Here is a 27,239-nt window from a genome sequence, read left to right as displayed (position 1 = left end):
AACATCCATCTGTGCATTGCAAAAATTTGGTAAAAAGGAAAATGGTCCATTACAATATCATCCTCAATGGAGTTTTCATCTTTTGCTTGTAGCTGGGTTTATTATTGCAAGCTCCTGTTGCACAGCAGCTATCAAATCCTCAACAGGTGTAAATCAGCACTCAGGTTAAGGAGCCAGTCTGATCACTGCCAAATGAGGGTACAGCTCCATGTTTAAGCCAGGGATAAAACACAAGCTTCTCTACAGTGCTGAGACTCTGAGCGCTGGGACAGGCTGGCTGGTGAATTACTGGTTATATGAACATGAGAAGAAAATACATTTCCAGCCCAATCTGTGCTCAGGCAACTAAGCCTACTGCTTCCACACATCTTTAGGGAAGAGCATTTGTATAAAATAACTTGAAGATTTGTGCTGTGAGGCTAAAGGAGCACCCATGGGCTAAGCTCAGAAGCCTCTAAATGTGTGTGAGCTGTCAAAAGGGTGATTCCTTCTGACCAAGGTCATTCTCACGTACAAGAGGAAAATGCATTTTATTTCAGAGGAAGATACAAGGGCCTTCTTATGTAAGCTGTTTCCCAAGGTCTTTGCCTTCTGAGCTTTTCCAGAAAGGGAAGGTCAGACTTGTGACAGAGCAATGCAATTCTGGAGAGGTCCAGAAAAATTCTAGTTTATCTTGATGTACTGATTTACTAAATAACTAAGAATTGCTCTTAACAGAAAAATCTTCCAGAAGCAGGAAGGAGCTGCAGGAATGGAGCTTCACTGAGCAGGTGTGGGTGGTGGAACCTTCTTTTATTACTAATCAGCACAGTTATGCCATTTATAGAAAAGGACACGAGGCTGTGCAAGGAACTTTCTAAAGAAAAATACAGCCCCGCTTCAAACAGCAAGCGAGCTACCTAGGGTGGCCCATAAGGAAATCCATGGCCCTGGATTCTGAAGTGACACCCACACAGAGCTTGCTGGGGTGAACTGGGCACGTGACAGTGAATAGCCAAAAACCACTAGAACATCAGAACAGAACAAAAGAACCCTTTTCTATCCAGTGGAAATTCCACTAGATATATCCTGTAAACACTACTGGGGCAAACATTGCACAGCCCTGAAGAAGTTCATTCCTGCTTCTCCCTTTCATCCATGAGCTGAGAGTCAGACAGAGAAACCCACACTGTGTCCAATGCTTGTTTCAAATACAGAAATGCACTTAAATTACCCGGTGCCCTGTCAAAAGTCTGAGATTTTCATCTCCCGTTCCATTATTTCAGCTAAAGGTGATTATTTTAGCTCATGGATGATGGAATCAGGGATATACTCTGAATGTACATGGTACAGGAATTTTCAATCCATGCTTTGCAAGAACACGTGATTTATTTTTTTACTGGCTTTCCAACCATTTTAAGATCAAATTGCACTAGGTCTCCTGAAAATTTCTTGAGATTAAATAAATTAAGAAAGCTTGCACTTATAAAATATTTTTTTTAAGATTACAGAAGTAACACTTTCCCCAAGACTTCATTAGAAGAATTAAAAGCAGCAGTACAGTGCTTTTTAGTTGCAGCAATGTCAGGCAGGCTGAAGGTGCACTGCAATCTTCATTTCTATGGCACAGTCCAGTTTTGCATCTGTGTGTAAGATTCCCCTTCTATTTCTTCTCTTCACAATCTAACAGTAATGCCTGTCCCATATGCATGCTTTCTCTAAATTAATACTGAAATAGTGGGGGTTTTTTCAGTCATACTGAAAAGTGGTACTTGTATCTCAAGATAGAGGAGTTTTTTTCTGATTAGGAAGCAGGTTTCTTGCAGTTCTGTAAGAAACATATTTTCTTTTCCATCCAGTTATAATGATCATGTGAGATGTGACAAGGAAACAGGAGCACAGGACCAAAAGCCATCTGTTTCTTTTTTGGTGTTTCATATTGCATGGAGCAAGAAGGTGGCAAAGATTCTATGCTTCAGCATGGGGGTATAAAATGCAATCGTAATATTTAACATGCTGTAAAGAAATAGCCTTGAACCAAAAAGACTTTTTTTTTTTTCTTGTTGCTGTTTTTACCAGGACCTCTTCCCACAGCAATAGTAAAACTGGCTGCTACTTGTGTTTGTGAAAACTTTGCTTTCAAGATATTTTACATATTTAGTTTAGACAGCGCAGTGGGTGGAAAGTCAGCTTTCATTCCCAAAAATAAGCAGCTTCTTCTTCAAAATTCTGATAGTGTTTTTTTAAATTGTTATTATTCTTATTCTTCAATATTGTGCCATTCCTGAGACTTATTTTGTAAGTAAAACTTGGTTTAATTTTAAAAAACTGAAGTTGCTAATTCTGGAGGTTGAATGCAAATGTTGAACAGATTTCATTGATATTTAACTTTGCAAAATGTAGCTTTTTGCATGCAGTTAGATTTTTGGCTTTTTCAGGTGTGTCCATATCACAGCCTTGCAGTGCTTTACTCTGCAGTTTGTAACAACCAACTGCCTTTTGTCTTATTTATTTTTGCCTGTCATATGACCTTCTCCTCTATTTACCCAAAGTGTGCATTTCCACCCTGCAGAATGCACAATGGAAGTTTAGCCAGTAATAAGCCCCAGCGGCAGGTTTTAAAAGCCAAACACCAGTGTTAGATTTGAAAAACCAGGGATTGTTTTTATCCTCTGCTGGCATTAACACATTTTCCTCCACCCCTTCTCACACATTCTGCACCTTTACAGCCTTCAGCTGCATCATTTTGCTGCACTAACCCTACTGTGGATGACCAGATGAAAAAGTACCGCCCTAAATATACCTGAACTTAGAAAGGAAAGGGACATAATTGCCCTCTCTTTCATCTCAGGACTGAAGTGCCTTTTCAATCAAAGAGGTTTCCACTACTTGCTAAAGACTATTCAGATGAGAAGAATACGTTTAGGATTTTTTGGGCTAGTTAGCACTCACTTCCCTTTTTTCTCCATTAACAGAATAACCCTCTTTGTAAGATCACTGAATGTTTTAGACCAATTTTTTTAGTTTAGGTCAGTCTTGGAATCCTGTGCTTTTGTTGGCCTGTCACCAGACTTATAGTCTATTTTTTCCCCCTTAACTACTTGCATAGCCCCTTTTCTCTTTTGTGGTGCAAGCCAGAATTCATGGAAGCAGGTTTTACTGCCTGCGGGATCTCAGAGGCTGCCTTCTCCATGGATATTTCCCTCTTCAACGGGCTAAATGCCACACCAACGATTTATAATTTATTCAGTGGATCCATTAGCGATTCTCTGTGTATGTTTCTTGTCTAGACTGAGGAAGGGCAAAAAGTCATTCAGCCTAAATCTGCTTGGGAGCTGTCAGGGAGAGCCATCCCTTCACAGATACCACAAGTACTGACTGCTGGTTTTAACACAGTTGCACAAGAATTTCAAGATATTTACTCTTCAAAAGATAATACAGTATCAAAAAGAGGAGTACATATGCATGTAACTGACAATTCCAGTGGCAGACTGAAGGACAAGTAAGAAAACTGTATTATTTTGTCTTGTTAATTTAAGTGTACAACTGGGTAAATTGGCTGTGGCTAGAGACATGTGTTTGCATACTCCTATGTGTAGGCAAGCAGTTAAAAAATTTGGATGAAATGAAAATGTTTTCAGACTATCATTCCATGAACATTTGTTGCTGCATTTGTGTGAGATTACTTTTTTCCTTATCTCTGAGTATGGTTATGAACTATAATAATCACAGGGTTTCTGAAGCAAAGTCACAGAGATGCTATTGCTAATACTGAAGGTGTGAATTTAAAGCACAGTAGTTCTCTTTCTCTAGCTCTTTATCTGTGTTTTTTCTATCTTAAAAGTTTCCTTTTCTCAATTTAAATTAATTCACTTCCAGTTGATGGAGAAAAAAAAAGCCTGGGATAAAAAGTATTTCCATGGGAGCTAATGCAAATTCCTTTTTCCCAATAGCTATTTTGTCCTGCCCTCCTTGGACAAAGAAAGGGGCAAGGATTTGACACTTCCTGGCCACCTCTCAGTTATTTTTCCTGCTTAAAGATTCCACCAGATTAGCATTAATAGTTCACAGAACCTTAAAATTAGCATGAGTTGCTGAAGTCAGGGCAGCACAAACCATCTGATTAGCCCAGTGCTAATCTCAGGAGAACCTTGAGATGCCAGTTTGTCCTAAGGGTCTGCTTCTCCTGAGCTTAAAATGAAAAAATATGTTTGTTTATCTTTGCCAAGGAAAGCTTTTTCCTTCTCCCAAGACTAAGGTAAAGCAGAAGGAATGTTGACTGAAAGATTTCAGGTTTTATTTAAAATCACTCTCACCTTCCTGCCCATGAATGTATCATTGCCATTGGGAAGCAAACTGAAGGACAAGACACAGAGCCTTCAGACTTGTCCATGACTACAAAACACTGTTCTGGTACTTTGATTATTGCAGATATCCCCTCTGACCTCTTGTTCCAACATTTTGGACTATAAATGGCAGGCAGTAGTGGGCCCTGCTTTGTAATTACAGCGGTGTGGTTGCACAGTCTGCCATGTTATCAGGCACTGCTATGGAGGTGTAAAATTGCAGATGGAAGAACTGAAAACAAACTAAAAATATTTTCCTTTTCCCCCTTGAAAATAGTGTACGCCCCTAAAACAGCCTGTGTGCACTCATCCCAGTAGCCACACTTCTGGTGAGCTCCCAAGTGCAAGTGCTGAACAGAACCTGAAGCCTCAACATCAGGTGGGACCAAAGTGGCAGCGTGGTCCTGCTCTTTGCTCCTCCCTCTGAAACACCAGGGAGAAATGACAGGGTGGGCTTAAGGTTGATACTGGCTGAGGCAGGAGAACAAACACCTTCCTGAGCTGTGGAAAATCTCTTTGTTTCCCTTTTGGAAGCAGTGAGGCAGCTGAAGAGTCCTCCAGGCTAGATCTTGTCTACTTTACACTCAAGAAGAAGCAAAAGGACACAGGAGCTATTTTATATTTAAAAGAACCTCAGACAAGTGAAGAAAAAAATCTTGATAGAAACTGTCATCCATAATAGTAACTAGAGGCAGGCCTGAGGAGCCTCATTTATGTAAGCACCAGCCTCTGTGAGAGTGAGATTCAAGCCCTGTATTTCCAGAGATATTTTGATTTTGACAGGCCCCTCAAAGATATGCCTACATAGATCTATATGAAGATGCCCCAGGAGAGCCTTCCAATCTGGGTAGAGGTTTTGCCACTGCTAATCCAAACCCCTGCCATTCTGACTGTTGTCATCGCTCAGAGCTGTTACAGAAGCATTACTGACAGTCGTAGTCTGGGTAACTTCACAGAAAATGTCTTCTTTTATCCTTTCCTGGATGATGGCCACTTACTGTTTGCCATTAGCAAGGCTCAGCTGGAGTCTGTCTCAAGTAGTAGATGAAGAATTCCTTTCTTAAGTTTGGCTTCTTGGTCTTCTGAATTTGATACTGTGACCTTTTTAATGAAAGGCTAAGGATGGTAAACATGCTGCAAGTGAGGTGTTGATTAATATCTTGCCTTATGACATTGCCTTTTTACCACAGGCACTCTTCTTCTCTCTACTTGAACTCCCTTGACTTGCTTGTACTATCTGCAGTCCCTCAAATGGCTAGACTTCATTGAGTGTTGGAATAGTTTTCAACTGTAGCTAACCCAGTTCATTGGGGTATTGTTCTATTTAATTGAAGTTTGTAATACACTTTGAGATCCTTGTATGAAGTGTGAAGTGCAATGACAAGCACAAAATAGAATTGTTTATAATTCATAATGTGGCAGCAGCCAGGCCAATGGGGGAAAGTTGAAAAGAAATTCAAAATGTATCCTTTGTCCTTTGAAGTCTGACGGCAGCTTGGCACACGCATCAAAGAGGTGACGAGTTTCCTTTAGGGTTTAAGTCTCTGCCGAAAAAGATCAAATCAAAAGCAGTCTGAGGTTCCCAATTAGATCTATATTAAAAATCAATAATGAAGACCCTAAAAAGCAATCCTGATAACTCTCAAAACAGTCACGAACTGAGAGCAGCTCATTTAAGGGCAGGCTCTGATAATCTATGCTTTGATTAGTAGCTTAAGTCATGAGTCCCACTTTACTCTGTACTTATGGAATAAAACACTGCTCAGTGGGAAATCAGCTCAGCCTCAGCCTTACAATTCCATGCATAGCTCAGAAGGTGCCAGGCCAGCAGGAGCAAGAGTGCCCAGCTCTTCTGTAGAGATAGTGTTGTTTGGCATACAATATACATGATCCTAAAGGCTGTGAAAATTTTTTATGTTCCTTTTTCCTTTTTTTTTTTTGCCCTTTTGCCCTCGGGATGAAATAATTTGTTGGAGCAAAAACAATAACTGAGAAACTTTAATGGCCTTCTGAGATGGTGGCATCACTCAGGTGCACTCCATAGCATGAGAAATTCCCCTCAATGGTACTTGGCCGGGATGCAAGTGCAGCATATATTTGATTTACATCTGATGTTGAAGCATTATTCTTCTATACTGCAGCTCAATCACTATGTCTAATCACGAGGTTTAGTCATTTAAACAGCACACTAAGGGCCCAATTCAATTAAAAATGTCCTGGATTTTCCTTTTTTCCTTGTTCTCCCAGTTTTGTGCAAGCTTTGGCAGATAAACTGTATTTTTATTTTTTTAAGAGGATGGACCCTAGATTTTTTTCTATTCCAAAGCATCCTCTCCCTTTATTTTTTATGTTTTTTCATGTCCTTTGGACACAAATAAAATTTGTGCCTTTAAGCGTAATCAGGTTTCTGAGAACAAAAAACCAACCCCAAATTAAAAAGACCTAATAGCTGCAAAAGCAGCATTAAAAAAAATACAGGCAGCTTATCTGTGGTCATCTAAAAAAGCAAGGCAGAGCTGGCAGATGAGGTTTTCCAGTAGGTGTTTTTGGTGGCCTGTCCTAGAGCATTCTGCTGGATTTTCCCACTTTCTGGTGGATGCCAAATTACAGCTGTTAGTGCCTGAGAGTCTAAGTGACAGACTTACCATGAAGACCAGTGATCTGAGAGAGGTAAGAGGATTAGGAATGTAGTTGGTTCATTTCATTTTGGTGTCAGTACTTATAGATCCTATCAAAAATGCACTTTGGTCCTCTCCACTGTCATACTGGCCTCGCCTAGTGATAGGATTCACAGAAAAGTAGGAAAATCATTCCAGGAAGAAAAATTAAACATCCCCCTTGCAGAGTTGCACCCATGTTCTTTAGCACAACCAAACCTGCAACAAAAAAAAAAAAAAAAAAATTTCATATTTTTCATTGTTTGGAACATGCTTGAGTTTTCTGACTACTTCTACATGGAAATGTTTAGCTACTGAAAAAAGAAATAACAGATTGAGCAAATTAAAGATGCAAACAAATTGGCAGTGCAAGTAAATCTAAACATTGGCCCATTGTGAGCTCAATTATTGCATTAACTATAGGTTCTTTCTTAGACAAGCCCAGACAATCAGCTGCATGTGTCCTTTGTGACTTGATCCAGCTTTCAGAGAAAGCAACAGAAAACTCCTTGTTAATATTTGCAAATGCTAGACTGGACAGTGTGAGACAATAGGAAGAGAACTTAAATGTTCCAAAACTTGGGGCTGTTGGAAAGATCCCAGCCAGCCTGAACATTGATGGCGATGAATGCTCCTGCAGCATTCATTTCATGGAAACGTTGGTGAGGCCTCAGCAAGCCTGCACCAGTGAAACCCTCCAGGCAGCACTGGGAAATCTCTAAAATATGAGGTTATATGTTGGATCTAGAAGCCAACATAGCATGTGTGCATGTATTGTAGCATTCTGGGCTGAGGTTTTGCTCCTACCTCCCCCCTGGTCCCACTGAGTTAGCAATGGAAGACAGAATATCAGGATCCTCCCAAGCTATTCCTTCTGTGGCTCTGCACAGGATCACTGCAGAGCCCCTGAGCCCTCCCAGTGACAAACCAGCCATCTCCTAACCCAGTGACTTTGCACTGGTTTGCATTTGGTCTGAGATGGCATTTCAGTGCTTTTGGTGAACACAGTATCTGTTTCTTAATAACAAAGAGCTTGGGGAAACTATGATGATTTACAGATTAAGCCAAAATGATAAAAAATGGTCATGGCCTATTAAACGAATACTGTCATTTTGAATACACTAAGAGTATAAAATACACTTTTTTTATCTAGAATTTTGCAGACCAAATGCAAATCAGACTTAAAACTGACCCAAGTGGTAAGGTCCCAATCAACTTGCTCAACAAGAATTCTGAAAGGGCTTACAATGGCTTATGTACTCTGAGTTGGACACACAGGAGAATAAGTTTTTGCTGTACTAACAGGATATTTTATTACCTGTTTGTATAGTCACTTTATGCAAGGACCTTCTTTCCTTTTGTTTTAATCCCTTTATACTAATGGCTTAGTATTTATTTGGTAAATCCTTCAACTGGAGCATGCAACTGCTTGGGATCATGCTCTGTGAACCAAAGTCACGTGGCAAATTTGCCACATTTCCTAAAATTTGGGAAAAAACAAGGGCTAATGATTTAAGAGCTTTTGTTAAAATAAAAAGCAAGCTAGAAATAAAAAGTACATGGGGTGTATATTAGGATGGCCTCAACATTCAGCAAGTTTTGCCTCTGGTGCAGTGTAAAAAAAGCCCAGAGGAGGCTCTCACTTGCACTGCTGGTGGTGTTCTCACAGTGTGACCTGACCAGCAGCCAGGACTGGTCGGGTCACAGTGTGCCCTTGCAGCTCTCCCTGCCCCACATTTCTGCTGCCCAGGCTGTGATACAGAGGCAGAGGAGCCCCAGCACCACAGCCACACACAAGCTGTTCCCCTCTGCCCACAGTGCCGCCCCAGGGCGCAGGAGATCAGAAGAGACACAGAAATCTGGCTCTTGTGGCCCAGAAAGGAAGGCATCAGTAATAGCATCCCAATCGAGTTCTGTAGTAGGAACAGTGCCAAATTCCAAATCTGCTCATTCAGCGAGCATGCTACATTTTTAGGCTGTTTCTGACTGTGCCTAATTAGTTTAGATACGGTTAGTAGCAGCATTTTATAGAGAAATTACATTACCAAACTGGTTTTAGATGTAGAATGAACATATTGCTACGAAGGTATGAAGAAAGCATCATTAGGAATTATCAAGTATTCACTACCAGTAGGAAAAGTAAGGTAAAGCCATTAAGTTTTGCCTCAAAGTACCTCATTATCTTACATAAGGTTTCCTTTATACACAAACTCTATACTGTGAAATTCCATCCCAATATTCCGGAGAGGATAAAGCAATAATATTTAAATCCCTACGCAGCTGTTTCAAATATATATTTTTTAAAATTTATTCTATTCAGAGAAAAATAATGAAGGTCTCAATCCATGTCTGAGCACTTTTATATAAGGTAATATTCTGAGTTAAATTTCCTTATAGATTTCTCTGTCCTTTCCACCTAAGTGTGCAGACACACATCAAGAGGAATCATAAAAAGCCCAAATAAACCCCTCTTCTTTTGGTGGCAGGCACAATTCCTTCTCATTCTCAAAAGCCTGAGAGAATAAACAGCCTAAGGCTTCATGGAAGCATCCAGACTCTGAGCAATGAAAATAACCCAAGTTGCAGTCACCATAAATTGCTTTCTCCCTCCATTCTGTCTGCAGGGGTAACTCAGTACTTTGGGCTGGAAACTGCATTATTTGTGTACCTGCTCATTCCTTTGCCTGTGACAGCTCCACTGACATGTACAGCTGGCACCCAATTACAACAATAAATACCAGGAAAGTGGGAGAAGCTGAGATGGAGATGTATTTTTTGAAGAAACAGGTGGTAGATCAGATCCAGAGCCTGCCAGAGGACTGGAGCTTGCTGCCTTTGGGAAAAGCCCCTTACTCATCACTCCAGTGTTAAGGTTATGAAATTAATTTTTCAGTTCAGGGTACAGCAATGTAACAAGTTGAGCCAGGTTAAAACAACAGGTCACAACATGTCCCAAGGGAAAATAACCCCATGGTCCAGCAGCGGAACCATAGAAAGGTTCAAAAACTGCTAACACAGGAAGAAGTGTAGGAAGGAGTGGGGTTATTTTTTCTTAAATACCTTACCACTCCCACTGGTTGGCTTATACATTCAGTCACTTTTAAGCAAAACTTCACTCTGAATAATGAACACTGATGAGAATGAAAAATGACTGAAAAAAGAGTTGAAACAAGGCAAGCGTAACACGTGTGAAAACACTGAGCAGAAGTAACACTGACTTCAGAATCAGTTTAAAATAATAAAAAGTTAGGGCTTTGACAGTGATTAAGTAAATATACCATCTGCACTTCCCAAGAATATCAAAATGTTATAGGTTAAAATAATCTTGTGTAAACAGAATCTTGCAATAATTTGTAAACAAGTATTCAGCAGCCAGTCACAAACTAAGGCATTCTTACAATCCAGCATCTTTTCATTCTGCATTACAGTTCTGCCCAGTTGTGTTCATGATGCTGTCAGTAAATGCCAGTCATTTTCATCCATCTTTGTTGGCCCACAAAGTCCTGGACCACAAGCAAATTCAGTCTCAAATGCTGCACTGCTGGACACCAATGAAGAAAACTTTTAAATTCTATGATAAAGTTGTATGAAATGTTAAATATTGCAGATTTCAGACAAGTCAGTTGCATTTATTAAATAATAGCCTAAAACTAATAGCTGTCTAATCTAAGCTTCCTGATGGAAAATTTTCATGATTTTCTACTAGGTAAGGGTTCTGTCTCCTCTGCAAGTATTCAGGTACCTTATATCTACTCAAACAGCAAATACACACTCACATATTCTGAATATCAGTGATTCTTCATCTAGATCCATGAGACATTTGAATTTTGCTTAACTTTACTAATTCCACAATTTTAATAAACTAATAATAATAATAATCACTACCTGTTTAGAAATAATTCTGAATATTTGGTATTCAATTGCAAGAAAAAGAAATAGAGTGGGGCTCTGAACCCATTTAATGCTGGACATGTTAGGACACCTCCGGGATGTGAGGATTACCTTTTGTAGTTAAAGCAATGGCAACAGCTTTCAGGTCAAGCTCTCTAACGTGACATAATCTAGGCAAAAAAAAACTAACAAAAAAGCCAAAAATCAGTCACAAAATCAACACTAAATCTTCATGGATCTAGATCAAGAAGCAATCTCTGATTTCAAAATCCTACTAGACGGGTATGAACCTGCTGTTTGACAAGATATCAAGTGATTTGGGGCTATAGAGATCCCTTTATCTCCTAGGTAACTTAATTTACTGAAACAGGGAAATTAGCTTTGTACTAACTTCTTGTACTAACACTGCTATTTCTGGATGTTCTGTCTGCAAGAGGTAATCAGTGATTTCTGATGCTGAGTTTGAATAGGGAAAGGGTCGGACTAATCTGAGTTTACCAGGAAACACTAAATACAGCCAGCATAGGTACATAAGGACATATCAGGTCACTGGCCAGTTGCCTGGTTTAAATTCCTCAGTATATCTAAACACAGAAGTAACCCTCAGAAATTAATGCAATATATTCTTTCCTGTGAGGGCACTGAGAATATTTAAAACTGCTGAAGTGCTGAAAGATGTACCAAGTGAAATACCTGAAAGGTATCAGGCACATGCAGCTGTGTTTTAGCATCAGATGAACCAGATGAACCCTGTTCCAGTGGGTTCTCACTTAGGAAGGGTGAGCATTTTTCCCATGGAAATTAAATGCTAAAATTAAAATTAAAATTGCATCATGGGCACTGTGATATGTATCTGGGGCTTTGCACAGTTTGGGTGATTGGATTATTTTTTCTGTTCTCTGAATGCAGATCACCCAAGGAGGATAGAGAGGAAGATAGTTCACCTTTTCATCACCTCATATCCAGACAATAATAAAAGCCTTCTAAACATTTCATTTTTGCAGATTTGCTTCTCTGCACAGGGATGCTGCCCACTCCCAGTCAAAAGTGGACAAAACCCCTCCATATCCTGGTGTTCTTATCTCCATTCAGGGAGACAGTATTAGCATGGCAAGAGTAAGAGACAATAAAGGAAGGCTTGATTTTCTAATAGTCTTGGAAAATTAAGAGTGAACCTGGATCATCAAATTATTTTTTAAAGAAATTTTCGTGAAGTAAACTAATGGTTTGACTTCTTTGTCACTCAAAGCACTGGAATAAGTTTTTAAGTTGTCTCTGTGTTATATAGGTTCTTCATGAGTAAAGCACTGATATAACGGAAGGGAAGTCACCCAATATTTTAGAATACTTTGATAGAACTTCAAAAATATCCTATAATTATTTTCTCTGGGCATTTGTACAGCAGTAGGATGTGACCAAATGCAGGAAACTCTAGATAAAGACAGTGACTGATTTATAATTTCAAACTAATAAATTAACTGAGTACAGGTTTTTTGTATCTATTCATAAGAAAACTCAAAATAGTTTTAAATTCTGACAGTGGTCCTGTATTGTGGATTAAATCTACACAGTGAGGGAATTAATTTTGCATAATCCATTTATCAAAAAAGAAAAAGACAACAATTAACATTGTCAAAATAATGCTTCCTAAGACGTTTCCAAAAGCAATTCATTTAAGGAAATTATTTTTAAACTTTCTGCATTTTATTACTGGCACACTCTTAACTTCACTAAAAAGGTTTACAAGACATACTATTGAATTTTCTCATTTGCCATTTTGCAATTGTATTACTTCTAATACATTTGCCTTCATTATTCAAAAAAAAAGGGATCCTATTTCTTAATGCATCTTTTTCCCCTGCTTGCGGTGCCATATGTGTATTCTTAAGTACATGTTTATATGGACCAAGCACTGAAATCTGGGCAGATGCCAGCTGTGTCTGGATACCACATCTTTCTCCATGCTGCAAATGAGTGGTTTGGCTGCTTTAGGACATCATCGAAAGTATTGGCAAAAGCATATGAACCATATGAATTTGTGGAAATGTGACTTTACAAAACTTGGTGGCAAGGTCCACTCTATTACTTACTGTACAGATTAAAACATCCACAGGAAGATCAAATTAGAAAAAGAATTGGAATGAATTACAAGGAAGCTGGGAATGAAAGAGAGTGTCAGGGTACCAAGGATATGGATGCAAAGATAAGGGTACAAAAGGGTTTAGCAGCATTTAATGACTTCAACATTTTCAAAGCAATTCAGTAGGATTCACAAGAATTATAACAGTGCCTTAGCTATGGATTTGAGGCAGAAACATTCATACCAGAATCAGTTCACACGCATGCACAGATAAAACCTGTGTGTGCAAAGGCACCTACGCAGAGTTCCCCTTGGGATCTGTGAAATACTCACATCAAACCCCCTGGAGTTTCCCAAAGGGAAGGGTTGCACCTCAAGGCCTGAGGAGGTGTGGGCTTGGGGATATTGTTGTCAGTAATAATCCTTGGTGCATCACAAGCTTGAAGATTTGGAGCCCCACCAAGGGTCCCACTCAGAGGGAGTTGCTGGCACAGCCACTGCAATCCAGGAGAGCTCAGAGGGCCTCACTCAGGACTGAATGCTGTTTATAGGGTGTCCAGGTGATGATTTTGGTCACCACTAAGTTTTCATCCTGGCAGTAACCCAAGCTGGTAACTACTGCCCTTCTGCCCAAAGTGCAGCATCAATTTTAACATTTCATGCAGGCTAAAATTCCCAGAGGGGCTGTTTCACTCAGGACATGATTCAGGTAAGAAAAAAAAAAAGTTTATCCTTTGTTTCCCACTTTGGCTGGGCAGCTGATGGTCCAACCTCTGCCAGGCAGGAGCTCCTGGTACAATCAGTGAATGCCTCATGGCTCCATTGGTTTCCTCAAGGCATCATTCACCAGTTTGGTCAAGGCTTATCAGGATCTTCTGAGATGACAGAGCAGGCCCAAGGATGGGGAAGGGAGGGGAACAGATTAGGGATGTACCCACCACAGTCCATTACAGTCCATTGAATATATAAATATATAAAAAAATATATATAGGTATATATAGATATAGATATATATGTATATAATTTTTTTTTTACACAATAAACAGTAAATTGAATTGCAGACAAAAAACTCTGTTTAGATTACCAGTTCTAGAAAGAAATCCTCTTTGAATACCTTGTGAGGTATTTAGATCTTGGCAAGGGAAAGAAAAGATAATTGTTTGACCATTGAACTCTTGTGATAATTAAAGGCTAGCATGAGCATCAGAGCCTGCTTCCTGGGATTATATCAACAATTAAACACCCACTCTGAAGAATTTCTAGATAAATATTTTACTGTCTAGTTCCTAAATCAGTTTTCATCAGAGCACCAAAGGACCCTTGTCAGCTGTGCTGATTTAGTATCTCTCTTTCTCCCAAGTAAAACACAAAGAGAAGTCAACAGATATTATGGGGAGAAAAAATGGAGCAAGTTGTAGGTGTACAAGCACACATAAAAATATGTATTTATATCTCAAGGAAAGTCTTAGGAATGGGGAAGGGTAGAGGAATGTAATCTTGTTTTTCTTATTATTTCTAGTGAATGTATGAACCATTGCATGAATCTGAAAGATTCTCAGTGCAGAACATTTTAACACATAGAGGTTTATTTTCTGGGAAAATGCTTGTTTGCATTTGGAATTTTTCAGGAAATACTGCAAAGATTTTTGATAAAAAAGCTTTGGGGACGCCTAAGGTTGGGTGCTTTATATTCTTCCTCTTTTAGCTTCTAAGATTTGTGTAATTAGTACTCTACTACAAAATAAATACATTTGGAATTGGATGAATTTGGAAAATAAGTATTAAAAAATGCTTGCTAGACTTTTTCCCAAAATTGATGCCTATCTGTATGTCCCTGAAATTGCTGCTTAGATAAATGATTACCAGAGGAAACTGAAACTGCCATTATTTAGGGGACGTTCTCCCACAATAGATCATTACAAAAAATTCCATTAGTTCCATTAATAAAAAATGGTTTCTGTTATTACTCCATGCAGTTCATATAGTGAATTTATCATTCATATTAATTAAACAGTGAATTGCTACTTTGATACCCAAGATTAACACAAATACCTCACGAATTATTTTCACAATAGTGCATATAACCAAGGAGAAAAAATTAACTACTCAAGATTACTGGGTATAATTGCTTGGGTGTGCCTTTTCTTTGTTTTACTTTTGTTTTCCCCAAATCTCCTGTACTTCCTGTTTGATAACTGCTTTTAATTTTGTATCAAATACAGTAAGATTTCCATCCCTGCACTGGTTTCTGGCATGGAATGCAGCTACTTGGAGAGATGCAGGATTTTTGTCCCTGGCTCTGCAGTTTTCAAGCTTCCACCATCTTCAGGAAAGGCAATGCAGCGAGGGGATGGATGGCTCTGAGCTTCCACATACTCTGCCAGAGGATTTTTCATTAGTTCGACTGGCAGGAGTATCAAATCCAACAACTCCAAAGGGATTAAAGAACAATCTTTTTGCTGTAAAAACAAATCAAATCACGCTGGGTTCTCTTACTGAGTTCTTAAAGGCAGGGATCTCACTTACCAACTGTTTATACAACCTCGAAGAAATAAACCCCAACAAAACCCCAACAAGCTGAATTTCAATTGCCAGCATTTTGAGAAGACCAAGGCAATTTTTTATATTAAAATTGCAAACTGCTGGATGGATAAGCTCTGAAGTAGAAGAGGAGTTGGGGATTTTTTTGGCAGCTGCTCCTGTTTTCCAAGGGTCAGCCATGCAGCCAGGAGGAGCTGGAAAGAGCCCCTGTGCTTCCACCCCGAGATTCATGTGAGCCATCTTCTACATGGACAACTGGCATGGGCTCTGCAAGGCTAAAATTAGAGTGTGCTTCAGGAAAAATAATCAAACTTCCTCCAAATGCAGTCATTTGTTTGATTAAGACATTACTATGTGACGTGCTTGTATCTTTGTGCAATTACTGTTTTTATCAGAATGATGTGCAGCAGGTCATGAGCAGTAAGGGATGCTCCAAACATGGGAAAATGAAAATCAGATTAAAAAAAAGATCCATTTTCTAAAAAATAATTTCCTTCTGTTTTTGAGTTTTTCTAAGCTAAAGGCTGTCATGCAGTGGAAAGAGCATTATTATGCTGTGAAAAGAGTCATAAAGAGAATTTTGTATTATATCAATACTTAAAATATGCAAATATGATATCTTCACAACGCCCCAAAATTATGCTTGGCATGAATTCTTAGCAACAATACAAATATCATCATCTTCAAATAAGCAGGTATAACATGCTGCTCAAATAGCTGTAAAAACAACCTCATCACAGCTCTGGGAGCATCCAGATTTCATCTTTGATGTAGGTAGATTTTAAGTAGGAAAGGGAAGAAAGTTGTCTTAAGCGTCAGGGTGTATTGGGATGAGCCTTAATGGGATGAGCAACTACATATTTAACGTGGCAAGGAGACCTGCTGATGTGCATTTACAGAGCTGTTGCCAGTGTAGAAACAGAATTTTAGTGCTGTGCAGGCAGAGCCATGGGGGCTGAGTTCTGTGGCACAGCCTCCTCCTTCCCTCCCAAATCTCCATTGAAACAAGGTGGCTCAGCTCAGGTTTATCCAGTGCCTCAGGTTAGCTGGAGTCTGTCTTGGTCACTACACCTACATTGGTGATTTTAAATAAAAAAGGACAGGAGGAAAATATTAAAATGAGTTCTTACACAGATGTTTCATTGTGGGGTAGATACCCTTTTTCAGCTCCTTTCAGTGTAAGTAATTTCACAGGACTTGATCCTGACCTCTTTAAATTAGCAACCACTCCTCTGGCTTTGGTAGATTTATGCCAGCATTTGAGATCAGGATCAGATCTCAGCATTTCATTTTCTTTTCTATTTTTTTTTCCTTCAGGTTTAAAAAAAAAAAAAACAACAAACCAGCTCTTTCTGCTCACTCCAGAGCAAGAGTGGCAGGAGGGTTTTGCCTAAGGAACAATGCATCTTTCTTGGTACACTGTACAGAATTCCCATCTTGTGCATTAGAATAGATGTTGAAACAGTTCTAATTAACATTTTTAATTTGCATTTTAATTGCCTGCCGGGGTGTGAAATGACATGCCTAGGTAAAGGAGCATTTTCCTTAGTTGCAGGGGTGTGCACAGGCCCGGTGAGGCTGAAGCACCCTGGCCACTGGTCATTTTGCAGCCTCTCCCACAGCTAAGGCAGGGCCTGATCCAAATCACAATCATTTGAGTTGAAAGGATTCGCATGGATGTTTGTTTGCTTATTTATTGTTAATGAATGGGACTCCCATAATTATTTTTTGTCTGAAGATACACATGAAACCTTGATTTTAAAATTGCTAGTTGCAAAGATTCAGTGCAATCATTCAAAAGTTGTTTTGGTGGCTAATTACTCTCTTTGTAAAGAAAGTACCATATCCATACATAGGAATACATACATTTTTAAGACGGTGTCCTTATTTCAGATATGAATTTGCCTTTCTGTGACTTCCAGCTGGTGCACCCTGCAGTTACATAAAGGTCACAGCAAAATCAACTGAAACCTCTTCTGGTTTCAGCAAGACAGAGTCAACTTCCAAGATTTTCACCTCTTAGAACAAATTTTCTGGCCCTTTCCCCACTTCCACAGGCTTTGCTGGAGTCAATTACAGCTCCTCAAATTCATGTTGAAGTCAGGCATGTCTGAACTGGGCATTTTCAAATCTCAGCCATAGGGATACGAAAGGCAGAGGACATGCAGCCTCCCTCTGCCAGCTTTGCCCAGTCAACTGCTGCATTTGCTCTTCTGTGCACACTTTATGCCAGCTAGACAAACATCCAAGACCTTCTTTTTTAGAGCTCTTCTCCCCAAGGCAAGTTTCTCCATATCCTTGTGATGAGGGACTCAGGTTTATCCATGTCCATGCTGAAATGTAGAACTGATTTGCTGTACCTCATTTTCTAAAACACTCTGGACCAGAGTGTCTTCATGAGACATCCCATTCAGTATTTCCTGCAGTCCAACACTTGGTTCATTTTGAAAGTTTCAGTGACACCTTTTGGGGTAGGGGAGGCAGGTTTCGTGATCAAGATGTAGCATGTAATTCATATCAGGGCACAATACCTGGATGACCCTGCAAAAAATATAGCCTCTTCATGACGAGTCCTTATTTAATTACATCCTTTGGTTGGTTTTAATTCATTTATTGTGTGCCATGTTGAAATTATATCATTCCTCTTTCTTCCTCAAAATACCAGACAGAGGTGCCAAGTCATGTGCCTTACAGAAGTCTATTACCAAGTCTATTACCTTAACACTAATTCATTTGTCATCCAAACTTGTAATCTCATAAAAAGATATCAAATTAGTTTGAGAAGATCCATCTACCTTAAACCCACCTTGATTAGCATTTAATTTTATTAGTCTCTTTTAATTCTTTATTGCTAAAGCTTTGCACAATCAATCCCATCACTGCTTTTTTTCATGGGGATCAAAGTCTGGGTAATGCTCTCTTGCTTTGGCCATTCTCTCTCCCTTTTAAAAATATTGGCACAATTTCAGACTTCTCTGGACTGCTGAGACTTCTCTCATATCCTAATGTGTCTGAACATTCATTCATTATTAGCAGCTTAAAAAACCTACCTTCTCAGATACAATTCTGAATCAAGAAATTTGGCAATTGCCATTTAACATGCTCTTTCAGGACTGCTAGGCTTAGAAGTAACTGTGTACAATGTCTCACCAGCACCACAGGCCATTTTGTCTGCAATGGCAAAGATATCTTAAAAGTCCACCATTTTAAAAATACCTCCCATTTCCATTTGGTTTTGTATTCTTATTATTACTGGTTTCAGCCATTGATAGCTTCTTCGTGTGTTTGTTTTACTTGTTCCTTTTTAACACAAATTCCTCCCTTCATATATCTTTTTTCTGAGTCTGCTTTTATTTACCCTCCCAACCAGGGTAAAGTTTTTTTGAAACTCATCTGAGTCTCTCTTTATTCTGGGACTGCTCTTTGGCAAACTTGATTAAAAAGTTTGCAAATACCATCTCTATTTTCCAGCTTAAGTGTTTTTCCTCCTCACTGGTGTGTTAACATTTGGCTTTATGAAATTTTTCTTTTGAAAGACTAAGAGTTTATCTGACGTGGTTTATATCCTTATTTTATGTTCACACAGTGGATGTGACCAAAGTTGTGCTGCTGATACCTCAAGCTGCTTCAGCACTCTCATTCTGTGAACGAGTTCTCCTTGTCCGCCAAGATGAGACATGATGTAGATGTCCCTGCTGGAAGTAGCCTTTCTGTCAGAAAATTGCCATCTGGGGAATTCAGAAATTCTGGCGGACTGAAATTTCCACTTTTTACCGTTCAGAACAAGCCGCCTCACAATGACAAGTGTGGGGTATGCTGCAAACAATATTGATACGTGGTTGAGCAGTAGTTTTCCTCTATAGGGATAAAAGATCAATTTAATTTCCTTTTATGACAGGGTAACCCACCTGTTGATCAAGGGAAGCTGATTGATGTCACTTTTTCGGACCTCAACAAAGCTTTCAGTACTGCCTCTCCCAGGATCCTTCTGGACAAACTTTCCAGCCCACAGCTGGATAAACACATCCTGTGATGGGTGAGCAGCTGGCTCAGGGGTCAGGCACACAGGGTGACAGTGCCTGGAGTGACACCAGGCTGGCAGCAGCCACTGGTGGGGTCCCACAGGGCTCCATCCTCAGCCCTGTGCTCTTAAACATCCTCATTTATGATTTGAATGAATATTAAGTAATTTTGCCAATGACACCAAACTGGGAGGAGTTGTTGACTCCCTCGAGGGCAGGGAGGCCCTGCAGAGAGCCCTGGACAAATGACAGGGCTGGCCAGGCAGTTCCCACTCTGTGAGGTTCCAAGGGGATTCTGCCCCTGGGATGGGGCACCCCTGGCTGTATGGACAGACTGGGAATGAGAGGCTGCAGAGCAGCTGCAGGAAGGGACCTGGGGGTTCCAGGCTGTGGCCAGCTGGACATGGGCCAGCAGTGGCCTGGTGCCAGGAGGGACAGCCCTGTCCTGGTGCATGGCCAGCCAGGCCACAGAGGGCATTGTCTCGCTCTGCTCTGGGCTGGGGCAGCCTCACCTCCAGTCCTGGAGGCAGTTTTGGGGGCCACAATATAAAAATTATAAAAAGCACGTTAAGCTTTTGGAGAGTGTCCAAAGGAGGCCACAAGGATGGGGAAGGGTCTGGAGGGCAGTCTTTAGAGGAGTGGCTGAGGGCACTTGGTCTGTTCAGCTAGAGAAGGAGACTGAGGGGAAACTCCTTGCAGTCTGCAGCTTCCTCACAACTGAGAAGCAGGGGATCAGGAGCTGATCTCTTCTTACTGGTGACAAGTGGCAGGACCTGAGGGAATGACATGAGGCGGTGTCAGGGGAGGATTAGGAAATTATGGATATTAACTGGATATTAGGAAAGGTTCTTCTGGACTGGATATTAGGAAAAGGTTCTTCCCCAGAGGGTGGCTGGGCACTAGAACAGGCTCCCCAGGACAGCGGTCACAAAACCAAATCTGCTAGAGTTGAAGAAGCATTTGGACAACACTCTCACACACATGGTGGGATTCTTGGGGTTGTCTTTGTCCTGTGCAGGGCCAGGAGTTGGACTTTGATGATGCTTGCAAGTCCCTTCCAACCCAGGATATTCTATGATTCAATTGAATGTAATGTGTGAAGTGTGTATCACCTGGAGGGACACCACAAGCTTTGTTTCATAGGTCTAGTGGATAATATTGAATAAATATTCCAGTTGACTAACTTCATAGTTGCCAGCATCAACATTTTATAGTGTAAGCCATTTTCATTTCCCTTTTGCCCAGCTGATCTTTTCTAAAGAGATTATAAACAACTTAATCAACATTCCTGTCATGTGTCATCCTATTAGGTTTCATTAATATCAGCTAGTTCTAATGCATGGTTCTAAACAGGCAATTTCTATTCCTTGCATTTATTACCTGGGCTTTTAATCTTGATACATAATCAATTTAGGAATTTCTGCACAGCGTAGTCTGTGTCTATTATGTGTTGCCAACACCAAGAGTTTGAACAGTCTTAGGGTTTGGTGGTGCCTTCTTTTCAGACATTTCTGTTATTTGAAACCTCCCCTTGCATCTCCAGACAGTCCTGTCTTCTGCAGAAGTGGAGCTCTTCCAAGCCATGCAGTTTTTCTGTTGCCCTAAAAGGCAAAAATTATTTAATTTATACCTCCCAGTTAAGCAGCATTTTTACTGTCAGGTCCTTCCATCTTCTGATTTCCTTCATTTTCTTACAAGCAGACATCCCTCTCCCTCAGTCCCATTCTGAGTGTAAATTTTATACAGTTATATCATGAATCAGTGCAGCAATGTCTTCTGTTTTCAGGAGGTATTGTCCTTTGTGCTGTGGTTCCACTGTCAGCTCATCATTTTGGTGCCAGCCTGTCCTTTGTAGGATATTTTCCCTCCTCTTCTCCAAGCAACAGGAGCTTATCTTCCTCCCTGGTTTTGTCTTTCCCTGCTTCTTCCAGGTATCCCATGAGGGGATGCTCTCTGCCTTCCACTGTCCCAGTACACAAAATTCCTCAGACATGGGGAAATAGTAAGAAGGCTGTGCACTCTATTTACTTATCAATCATTAATTGAACAACTTCTGAAGCAAAACCCTTCCCCAGTGAATGGATCTTTTTGCTTGCCATAGCTCCAGTTCCTGCATTTGAAGTCTCATATCCCAGCCAAACTTTTCCTACAGAAAGGAAGCTGATCTCAAGCAGCCCAGGAAAGTGAAGGTCCAGCACAGGGGGCGTCGCTCTTGGCTTCTTCTCAGCTCAGCCAGAAAAGACCAGGGTGCAAAGGTGAACCTGGCTTCTTTTGAAAACATCTTGAAAAGTTTCATAAACCTTAGGGTGAGGTCATATAAAGATGCCTTTGACTCATTTGGATGCTCATTTTGCTGCTCAGTGCTCATTCTTCTGCTGAATTGAGAGGGACCAAGACCAGCACCTGCTTCTTCAGAGTGGGTTTTCTTTTTGCTCTCCTGAAACAACCAAAGCAAATCAAACTATTGCACTGAAGAGAAGCAGAAAGGGAACTGGCAGACCCCAGGGTTTTGCTGTGGCTCTCTGTGTACATTAAGATTTGAAGTGGCTGGGGCAGCCAGATGGATGTGGTGGCTGCCTGGCATTGGCCACCACCCTGGATATTACCTTGAAGGATGCCACTGTGTAGCCACATGGCTGGGGAGCAGGGCAGGTGGCTTCCCATGGGGAGGGCAGTGCTTGAGCTTTCCATTCCACAGGCAGAGCATTTTACACCATGAGGGGGGTCCAACACCAGCACGGATGCCCAGAGGGGTGATGAGCTCTGCACCTTTGCAGATCCTCAAAGCTCAGCTGGAGCAGCCCTGAGCAGCTGCCCCTGCTTAAAGCAAGAGGTTAGACTGGATACTTCCAGAGGTGCTCTCACCTGAGCAACTTGGAAAAAAGACTTGGGTCATTTAGCTCTCCAGATTCAGTGGACCCTGGGCTTCTGACAAGGCCACCCCCACTGGTATCAGCACCCTCATTTAGTGGGAACAGCTTTGCAGTTCCCTGAAGTCATGTACACAGGAAAGGAAAAGCCTCTGAAATCATCAAGGAGTCAGGAGAAGTAACTGCCTCTTACAACTACCCGGACCTTTTAGAGAAAAAAAAGTCATTATTTTGTCTTTATTAAAAAATAATAATAATAAAAAAAAAAACAAACCACAACACATACCACCTTCCTATTTCAACTTTACATGTGGGCTGTAAGTTCCTGATGATTTTTAGACCAACATCACAACTGCAGAACATAACCACTATTAATAATGCCAAGGAGAGACTACTGAGAGAAGGCTGTTCTTTAAAGTAGGTTCTCCTTTTTCACTCAGAGACAGAAACAAAGCCAATAGGGAGCACGAAACATCGCCATCCCTTCTGAGAGCCCCATTCAAGTAATTTGCTTTCATACATTTTGTTGCTTTCCATCTCCCAGCTTTGAGTTCCTTTTGTTGTTTCTAATAGATAACACCAGCTTCAAAGTTTTGAGGAACTGTTCTTTTTCTGCCAGACTTGTCCTTTTTTCCTTTATTCCTTTAGCAAATATTGATTTTTTAATTTTTTTTTTTTTTTTTTTTTTTTTTTTTTTTTTTTTTTTTTTTTTTTTTTTTTTTTTTGCAAGTTAAAAGGGGCTGCTTTAACAAAGCACATCCAGGATCCAGGAGAGACAGGTGTCTTGCACTGTGGCATCCTGAGTTCATGTAGAGATGGAAGGACCCTGTCCTGACCAGCAAATGCAGCTGCACCCTTTTCCACTCCACCCACACAGCCTTGTGGATGGCAGAGAAAGTCCTACTATTCTGATTAAAATCTGGGCACTAAAAGATCTTGTATCTTTATTTTAAAGGATGGCATAAGCTTGGTAGCAGTTGGATTAAAAGCAGTTAAGAAATCCCCTACTTTTAATGCAGAAGAGGGCACAAAATTTTGGAGTTTGTTGCAGTGTTTGTGAGTGCCTGGTGACTCCAGCTGTTGTGCAACCAGCTCAGTGTTGACTCCAGTGCTAACACACTGATGCAGAGCTGCAGGCAGCTGATGAAGTGTCTTCATCATTGTTTGCTGAGTGCCTTGTCTATATTTTCATGATTTATTACTTCCCTGACTTTCTTAGGTGTTAGAAAGAACAATGAATCAATCCTAGCGTTTTCAGAGTGGGGACTGCTAATTGCATGAGCTCTGTTTACCACTCAAGAGCTGCAGTTTTGACAAGTCTCTTGACCCCATGTTAATACACATGATTAATTATTGTTAAGGGTGTCTGCAGAAACGAACAGGATAGGTAACTCTTCAGAGGTTTTCTTCCTTTCTGAACAAGCAATAAACATAATTATGTTTACACTACTGGAACAGGTGGGGAAAGAAGGTGCTTTTGAAGGCATGGGGGTAAACCATTGTTGCTCAAAGATGGACATCCAGAGAGCACAGGCTGAAGTGATGGTGAAGCAGGTTGGAAGCAGTTCCTTCTCATGACACCTTGGTGGCTCCACGGCAGCTTTCCCTTTCCTGCGTATGTCACTACAGAGGATCTATGTCACTGCAAGTAATGGCACAGATGCTGCATCCCCTGGTGTGTGAATGAGGGGTGGGAAGCACCACGGGCAGGCTACAAAGTTATTGGGGTGCCAAAGGTTTGTATAATTTCACAACTGATGGAACAAGCTCTGATGCTGTGGACCCCGTTGGGCCATTTTCTCTGGAGGCTTGCCCTGCCCTGCCATGCTTTACCTTGCTGTCCTGCTCTGCCTTTGCTCTGTCTGGTATTGGTATTCATTCCCCCAGGACAGGGCTCTTCTTCCCAGTGGAGGGAACCTACCCCATATGCAGCTACTGACTCACCTGGAGAGGCTTGAGGTGATGGTGGGAGTTGTCCCCAGGCTCCTCTCAAGCAGAAGGACCTGTCTCCTTTTCCTACACCACTCCTGGCTTGTTGCAGGTCTTTGGAGCTAAAACTGCTGGGGAAGGTGTTGTTTTATCTGTGGGCTCAAAAACAAGGCCAGGATGGGTTGACCCTCACCCTTGGGGAGCCCCAAAGAGATATCCAGAGTGGGAGTGTCCATGGCAAGATGCTTCTTAGGGAGCCCCAATGTGAGTGCTGTGAAATGGCAGGGACCACTAGGAGTGACCAGCTGAGAAGCACAGGAGCTGGTGACAAAGGCAACATAATCAGCAGTTGACACAGTGAAGCAGCATTTTAAAATACCACATAACAGACGTAACCAGAATGGCTGTGCCATGCAACAGCCTTAGTAAAGAGTAGAAAGAAACATAAATACAGGTTTAATTGCCTGTATTAAACTGCTTTATCCTGCATAATTTTATTATTTCTAGAAAATTTGGCCCAGGTCATCATGGTGGGAGGTAAAGCTGCCAGGAGACCCTGAAATTTGCCACTGTGGGTTACTACAGGGCACAGAGGATGTATCTCTGTCTGCACAAAGGCCTCCTCTGCATGCCAGAGGTGCAGGGCTGTGCAGGACCCGACCTTGCTGCTTCCTGTCCCTTGCGTTTCAGCACAGCAGCAGCACCACCAGGCTGAAAGAGAAATCCTGCAGGGACAAGGCTCTCTCTGAAGTTCACAGAACACCATGGTCATCTGGCTCTGTGCCCGGCAGAGGTACAGGAGTCCCCTAGGCCCCTTCATCAGCTTCAGCCCCACACCCCCACAGGCAGTGTCCCCACCAGGACACATGCAGACATTCCCTTGTGGAAGAGGGGGCACTCATTGAGAGAGGGCATCTCAGCACCCTTTGAGATCCCTTCTCAACCTTCCAGTGGCCTCTGTGGAGAGTTTTGTACCACCAATCTTGATATCTTTAGTATTCCAAATTTGCACTTGTCAGTGAGCTGTGCTAGCCCTAGCCCTCCCAGCCAGGCTCTAACTGCAGTGGGGAAGGGGCACGTGGGGCTTCACTGGTAGGAGGGTGCTTTAACATCACCTTTGATTCTCCCCAACCTTTCCTGGGTGATGGACAGCTCATGTGGTTGGACAAAGCTTTTCCCTTACTCTGATGTTGAAGCTTCATTCTACCATAAGCCACTGCAACATGTTTATAGCAACCAGCATTTTCCCATCTGGCCCTGCTCAAGTTGCTCACCCCATTCAGAACACAGAGACACTGACAGGATAAATGTAATGAGAGTTCTGGAAACAGCAACCTGTCTGTGTCGTTGTTTCCCATGGCTGTCTCCCTGTTCCCGAGGCCATGCAGAGGCAAGACCAGAGCTCTGAGGGAGAGAATGGGCTCTTCTCCCACAGCAGGGAGCATTTGTCCACTAACCAGGCCCACGTGGCCCTGGGTGAGAGCAAAGAGCACAAGGGCATGGTGTGCACACACCCAGTGGTAAGGTTAATTGCTCTGCTCAGTTTTAGTCCATGGTGCTCTGGAGAGGGAATACACTTCACTGGGCGGGGGCGGGGGGGGGAACAATGCCAACTGATTTGTGCAGAAAAGCCTGTTCCTTTAATCTGTTTGAAAGCTTTTGTACATCAAAGTCCTGGCCAGAAGAGCTATTGCTGATATAATTGGTGTAGACAATTGTGAAGGTTTTGATAAAGACCTTTGTGGAAGAGCTATTCATGAGGGGCATAGAAGGGTCATGGTTTGGGTAGCAGCTAAGAAACAAAAACCTCAAAAGCAGGATGAAGGCTACACAAATGTCACACAACTCCTTATCCCAGCCAGGGATGATGAGGATTGCCAGGGGCACACCAAAGCCAGGGGAACAGGCCAGAGTTGGGGAAGAAGATCCCCACCACAGACACAGCCTGGGCAAGGCTCCCTGAGAGGAAGGAGTGACAGTTGTGCTAAGTCCAAACCAGTTCTCACCTGTTGAAGAGAAAACTGAGCTAGGGCCATGGGCAGGTCACCACAGTGGTCCATTAGGGGTTACAAATATGTGCTATTATCCCAAAAACTCCTAAAAAAAAATGAAGGTATTGGAAAAAGCTCAGGAGAGAAAGTAGCAGAGAACTGTGTCTAAATGGTCAGATAGGAAGGAAGAGGAGGTCCTCTTCTGGCACTGCTGCCTCTCACCAACTCCCAAACGACACATCAAAAAGAGAGGAGGGGAGCATTTCCAAAATGGGAAAGTAAGGAAGTTAGGTATAGAGTCTAGCTAGAATTGAAATTATTTTAATTTCTAGATGAAGTGAGTAAAAAGCAACATAATGGCCAATATACAAAATAACAAATGGCACAAAAGAGGTGCATATAAGTACTCCTATTTTCACTTTGCACATAAAAAGAGAACAAAGGGACAGTCAATAAACCCAAGCAGCAGCACATGTACAAGGATTAGCAAAATACTGTTGTTCTAATGCACTCTGCATAATCATCCAGGGTGCTCCCTGTTCCAAAATATCACTAAAATTGCAGATGCAGAGAGACTTGCAAGAAAGAGACAAGAATGTACCTGAAAGGAAAGACCATTTGCAGTTATATTTGCTCTGTGTGAGTTACTTGAGCAGAAAGCAATAATATAGCTTTTAAGAGAGAAATTTTCACACAAACAGCAATAAATGGAATGGGGGCAAAGGTCCCCATGGGTAGATTATTCCAAAAATTGCCTTCTAAGGGATGTCTCATTCCTCCATCCTCTGAAGTATTTGCATTGACTGTAGGCAGTAGTCAGTGACTGGAAAAGACAAACCACTTCTTATCTCCTCTGGATCCCTGGTGCAGCAAGACCAGAGCACATTCCCACCTGCTGTGTCCTCAGCATGATCCTGAGACAGGGTTTTTGAT

Source organism: Agelaius phoeniceus, chromosome 5, assembly GCF_051311805.1.
Source record: "Agelaius phoeniceus isolate bAgePho1 chromosome 5, bAgePho1.hap1, whole genome shotgun sequence".
NCBI classification, from domain to species: Eukaryota; Metazoa; Chordata; class Aves; order Passeriformes; family Icteridae; genus Agelaius; species Agelaius phoeniceus.
Note: the sequence above shows the minus strand (reverse complement) of the source record.